Raw genomic sequence first — 6623 nt, 5'->3', positions numbered from 1 at the left:
TCTTCTTCACAAACAGAACCGGCGCACCCCAAGGGGACACGCTAGGCTGAATGAACCCCTTATCTAGGAGTTCGTGAAGCTGCTCCTTTAACACCGCTGGTGCCATACGATACGACGGAATAGAAATGGACCACTACTAGAAATTGGAGCTATGACAACACTTTTTTTGCTACGGATCAGTAACCGTTGCTATAGGTAGTCTATTGTTACGATTTTAACCGTTACAAAATATTGTTGGAACTACCGGGACACTTAGCAACTGAACCGTTGCAATAGTCTTAAAACCGTAGCAATAAATCAATCTATGGTAACGGTTATATCTATTGTTACGCTCATTAATTCTCTCCTTATTTTTCACCAAATTTTCTATACCCCCTAAAATGAAAGGGGCCCACAATCTAATTTTTAATTTTTATTTTTTGGTTTTTATACCTAATAAAATACTAGTACTGTGAAATATGTAAACCCCTAAAAATTAGGGTACAAGCTCACTATCGTAAATTACAAGGAGATCGGAATCTCCTCTCAGTCATCTTCACCACCAAAAATCAGCAAAAACTACCCCAAATCACCTTGAAATCAGTCAAAAATCAGCCCCAAATACCCCAGCGAAAATCAGTCAAAAAGACCTCAAAACAATCACCTCTGAAAATCGGTCCAAATCTCAGTCAAAAGGCGGTCAAAACGCTGCAGAAGATAGCCATTAGAGCAGCTCCAAATTACCATCTCGTCCAGTACGATCTCCTCCAGTCAACAGCTCTTCTCGCTTGTCAGCGCCATTACCGACTCGCTCGCTCTCCGTAAGTTTTCTGGAGTAGTATTTTACTTTTCATTTTCAGTTCCTCTCTGTTTGCTCAATTACTCAAAATTCATTTTCCTTTCAAAAACCCTAGCATCGAGTTTCTACTTATTTACTAGTTCGCATCGAGTTTCTACTTCGTACGTGTAATTCGGGTAACCTTCAGCTCTTCTTGAGTATTATTTTCTGAAACTCTTACATATTATTTGATTTGGTAACTGTTATTTTATATTTTATTTCTTACAGTAATTAATTTTTTAACTCGTACAATTTTTTCAGCTGCATACAATTTATATGGTTTTGCAGATTTGTTGTATTCCTATCGATTTGTCGAAATTCATGTTTATTTTGTTTATTAACTCGATTAATTGACTGTCCTTGGAAAAAAATTGGGAACTTTTTGGAACAATGTTTGTGAGCATCTAGTTAGAAAGAGCAGACATGTTTCAATACTTGGGAAACTTATTGGCGTGGAAAAGAATGGGAGCTAAAGATTTACTTTGCAGAATCTGTTTGATTTCTGCTATTTCCAGTGCATTTTTCTGCTATTGTAATTATTTTTGTTGGGGTCGAAAATAATTTCCAGTGCAAAATTATTGGTTGTGGAAATGTTGTTATTGGAGTTGTTATGTCCTTTTGGCTGCTGGAAATGGTTGTAGCATTAATAGATAATTTGTGATTTATATTTTAATTAGAGAAAGGTGCAGGATAAAAGTTTAAGCTTGGAACACTTTTAACTGCTACATTTGCAACTTAAAGGGAATTAAGATTCCTTACTTGTAATGAAAGCGACTTTCAATTTAACTTTTACCAATTAGAATGAGATTTATGTTCATATAATTATGCCTATTTTCAATATATTTATGCTGCTTGATCAAAATGCAGAATTCACTAGACCCCGCCTTGTAAGAATTCAATAGGTATGTTGTTGTTGAAAGAAGTATTATGATTGTAGATTAAGGCAAACATTGAAATATGAATCTAAAATCTAAATGCTACTTGCCCCTTCCTTTGCTATACCACCTTGTCGTGTTAACAAACCAGATCCTTGAGTGTTTAGCTCGTTTAAATTCTGGACAGGTTCATCACTTAACTCGTCTTCCCTCATCGTGTCTTCATGTTGTTCTCTTGTGTGGTCAGCCCCTCCTTTTGGTTGTTTTGTTGCCGACGACATCATGGATAAAGTTTGTTTACCAGCTGTAGTTTTAGAATCAGCATTTTCAGCAGCTGGTTGATGTCTCAACATAGCCTGTAGCTTCTGATATCTGCTTCTAAAAGGTAGTACTAGCATCAGTACTTGTTTTAGTTGCGCTTTCTAGGGGAAATTTCCATAGTACTTTGATTATCTTCATCTGCTGAGTAGCCCTTTCAGCTTGTGTAACCAAAGTATTCTAGGGAGTAGTGACCTCAATCTGGCTGAACTGTTTATGGAGGATGATGGTTGCATCACAACAAATTTGTTGGATAGCTCTTGTTACATAAATTCTTTCACATTCATATTTTCTTTTTGCATCTTGCTTTCCGTATATGCCAATGAATAAGAAGGGGGATAGCCCATCTTCTGGATATTATCATCAGTGGGAGATATCATCAGTTCTATTATCAGTTGCACCCTCCAACACTTCAGTACCATATGTTCTTGCAATTCATGATTCACAACTTTAGCATTAAGATCAGCTGATTTTATTAGTTGAATCACCAGCTGTAGCAGTAGGATGATCCAGCTTATTATAAGCTTGCACGACTGGCTTCTCAGCTGGGTTTTGCCGTATTTTTGGGTTGGTTTCGGAAGGAGAATTGCTGAATTTTGCAGAAGCTTTGGGAAGGTGATTTCTTTAGCTGTTTTGCTGCATTTTTGGGCGATATTTGCATCTGTTTTGCTGTATTTTTGGGCGATATTTGCAGCTATTTTAGATCTAGTTGTCCTGAACACCTGCCTTAGAATGTAATATCTGTGTCATTTTGTCCTTTGAATAGTCTAACTGTTTCTGCTTTGGGCCAGACGAATTCCGGTTGAACTGTGGAGGTGTGTGGGTAGAGCAGGCTTGGAATGGCTTGCTGCATTGTTTAGTGTTATATTCAAGACTAATAGGATGCCTGAAGAGTGGAGGTGGAGTACAATGGTCCTGTTGTATAAGAACAAAGGTGATGTCCAGAGCTGTAACAATTATAGGGGCATCAAATTACTAAGTCATACCATGAAAGTTTGGGAGAGAGTGGTAGAAATGAGAGTGCGAAGGACGGTGTCTATTTCAGACAACCAGTTCGGGTTCATGCCGGGGCGATCTACCACAGAAGTTATCCACCTTATTAGGAGGATGGTGGAACAGTACAGGGATAGGAAGAAGGATCTCCACATGGTGTTTATTGATCTGGAAAAAGCGTACGATAGGGTTCCTAGGGAGGTCTTATGGAGCTGCTTAGAGGATAAAGGGGTCCCGATTGACTATATTAGGGTGATTAAAGACATGTACGAGGGATCTAAGACTCGGGTTAGGACAGTAGGAGGCGACTCTGAACACTTTCCAGTTATTACGGGTTGCACCAAGGGTCTGCGCTCAGCCCATTCCTATTTGCCCTGGTGATGGATGCACTGACTCATCATATTCAATGGGAGGTGCCATGGTGCATGCTATTTGCTGATGACATTATTCTAATTGACGAGAGACGAGGCGGCGTCAACGAGAGGCTAGAGATTTGGAGACATGCTCTTGAGTCTAAAGGTTTCAAGTTGAGCAGGACGAAGACGGAATACCTCGAGTGCAAATTTGGAGTTGAGCCGACGGAAGCGGGAGTTGAAGTGAGGCTTGACTCTCAAGTCATTCCCAAGAGGTGTAGTTTCAAGTGCCTTGGATCGGTTATTCAGGGGATCGGGGAGATTGACGAGGATGTCACACACCGTATAGGGGTGGGGTGGATGAAGTGGCGGTTAGCGTCGGGAGTCTTGTGTGACAAGAAAGTGCCACCGTTACTAAAAGGTAAGTTTTATAGAGTAGTGGTTAGACCTGCCATGTTATATAGAACTGAATGTTGGCCGGTAAAGAACTCACACATCCAGAAGATGAAAGTAGCAGAGATGAGGATGTTGAGGTGGATGTGCGGGCATACAAGAATGGATAAGATTAGGAATGAAGATATTTGAGAGAAGGTGGGCGTGACCCCATGGAGGACAAAATGCGGGAAGTAAGACTCAGATGGTTCGGGCACATTCAGAGGAGGAGCACTGATGCACCGGTGAGGAGGTGTGAGCGACTGGCTGTAGTGGGCATGCGGAGAGGTAGAGGACGACCTAAGAAGTATTGGGGAGAAGTGATCAGACATGACATGGCGCGACTTAGGATTACTGAGGACATGGCCCTTGACAGGGAATTATGGAGGTCGAGCATTAAAGTTGTGGGTTAGGGGAGAGTTATGAATATTTCTACAGCACAATAGAGTGAGACTAGCCAGTTAGGAGTTAGACTGAGAATGTCATTGGTCGTCTATTGATGCAGGGCTTTACCTGCTAGTTTTACTATACCAGTCATCTATTTCGTATTTCGTATTCTGTATTTCATATCTCTTATTATGCTGTTATTTTATTATGCATTTTTATGGTACTAATATATCGGCTTCTGTTGCTTTTTTTGAGCCGAGGGTCTCCTGGAAACAGCCTCTCTACCCTTCGGGGTAGGGGTAAGGTCTGCGTACATATTACCCTTCCCAGACCCCACTTGTGGGATTATACTGGGTCGTTGTTGTTGTTGTTGTTGTTGTTGTTGTTTCTGCTTTGCATATTTCTTGGGTGATTTAATTGTTTCTGCTTTGCACACTTCTTGTCCTCTGAAGTACCTTTTAATGGCATTTGAGATTGGTACACTCTAAAGTCTATGCCATGATTTTGGTTCAAATATCAAACATAATTAGTTATTTAAGCAGAACTTCCATGGAAAATCGAGTTATATGCCTTGGCAATACTCTACTGGGACACTCTAAAGTCCCCCATTCTTGACAATTGTTTCGTCATTGTCCCCTCTTCTCCCGCATCTCTTCAACAGCACTCGCCGCAATCTCAATTATCAATTTGATTTAATGATTTCTGTTTATGTGCATATTATGTGTTTGTGAAAATTCGTCGATTTACTGATTACCAGCGATGTCTATTTTGAAATGGCCGTTGTGTATGAGCCGACGCTATATGTATATTTCCGTTTCTGCCTCAGAAAATTTTCCATTGGCTCTTTAAAAAGCTGCTTGAATCAGATATGGAGATGATATATTGCCTGTAGGAACTACGTAGCTGCGGCATCCAGTACAGGGCTGCTCGGTTACCAATCTTGCCATCCTCTGGAGTTGATACATTGCCCGTAGGAATTATGTAGCTGCTAGATAGATCTAAAGGTGACTTCCCAGCTAATTAGTCAAGTACAAGAGTATTAAACCTCCATGAATGAGAGTAATAGCATACGTTTGACAATTTGGTTTTACTAATACATACATGAAGCACAGTTTACTTTTGAAAAATAATGTCAGAAGTCTCATTCCATTATTGTCAAATAGAATTGGTACTGCATTCCATTATCGTCTGAGATGGGTTCTTAATATGTCTAGGAGATTCTTGGTTCTTTCCTAATGAAACATGTAATCTTTACTATTTTTCCTCTTCACTGATCTGTTAAAGTTGAGTTCTAAATTACTTGTTAAGTTGATTTAGTTATTTGCCTTATTAATTGGCATGTGGTAGACGTGTGTCCTTTTGTACTTCTTGTGAACTCTTTTTTGGAATTTTGCATTCTTGGGAGTATCTTTTTATGTGTTGATGATCCCTTATCTCCGGAATATCTTTGTCCGTCTATTATGGGATAAACCAACATTTTGCCATCCAATTTTGGGTTTTAATGCAGAATTTTATACTTTCTTTTTACCCTTGGTTTTGTGGACCAAGTGAATTTTTAGATAGGATTCGGATAATGACTATTTATACTTTTTGTAGGTGGAGTAAAAATGGAAGACGGAGGCGGTGATGAAGATCTTTTCCTGCATCTCTAGGAATGTTACTTAAGAGAATTTTGAATTATTGATTGTTGTAGATGCATGTGACGGTTTCTAGGAATGTTTCTTATCAAGACATTTTAAAACTTTTAACTCTTGAAATATCAAATGTATGTACTTGGTAACATTTCATCACTATCTAAGGATTTATTATCTTGTTGGACAATTTGGATTGTATATATATGTAAATCTTTATTTACAATAGGGGGCAATATTTTCAATTCAATTAAACTGTAACAATAGATAACAGAACCGTTGCCATAGGACTTGCAAACGTTCCAAAATAATCTAAAAACCGTTGTAATAGGTAGTTCAATTGTTGCAATATCTTAAAGAAATTGTTGTCATTTCTATAATAGCATAACGATTTAAAAAATATAGTAACGGTTATTGACCGTTGCATTTAACGTTATGGTAACAGAAATTAACCGTTGCAGTTGATAAGAATAATCGTTCCAAAAACCGTTCCATAAGCTCTATAGTAACGCCAGCTTGTGGAAAGGGCGCTGAACCGTTGCAATACCTCTATGGCAACGATTTACCTATCTGTTGCAACGGTTTTCCATGCGTAGCCATAGGTGAATTTTCCAGTAATGGGCTGAGTGCCCGACACTAGGTCGATACCAAAATCAATATCCCTGTCCGGTGGCATGCCCAGCAGGTCTGCAGGAAACACATTGGGAAAATCCCTCACAACTGGAACAGAATCAATACTGGGAGTCTCAGCACCAACGTCCCTCACAAACGCTAGATACGAGAGACAAACCTTCCCACCCATACGCTGGGCCTTCAA

At 39.4% G+C, this 6623-nt stretch overlaps 1 long non-coding RNA gene across 1 annotated transcript; it reads left to right on the top strand.

The window, feature by feature from the left end:
- Window positions 1–449: 449 nt before the first annotated feature.
- Window positions 450–6032, top strand: LOC107772836 (uncharacterized). Its single transcript, XR_012700336.1, has 2 exons — window positions 450–800; window positions 5772–6032. It is a non-coding gene; the product is annotated as an uncharacterized LOC107772836 (long non-coding RNA).
- The last annotated feature ends 591 nt before the right edge of the window (window positions 6033–6623 follow it).

Source organism: Nicotiana tabacum, chromosome 16 (assembly GCF_000715075.1).
Source record: "Nicotiana tabacum cultivar K326 chromosome 16, ASM71507v2, whole genome shotgun sequence".
Lineage (NCBI taxonomy): Eukaryota > Viridiplantae > Streptophyta > Magnoliopsida > Solanales > Solanaceae > Nicotiana > Nicotiana tabacum.
The sequence above is the reverse complement of the archived record's forward strand: the minus strand, read 5'-3'. Positions and strand labels throughout refer to the sequence as shown.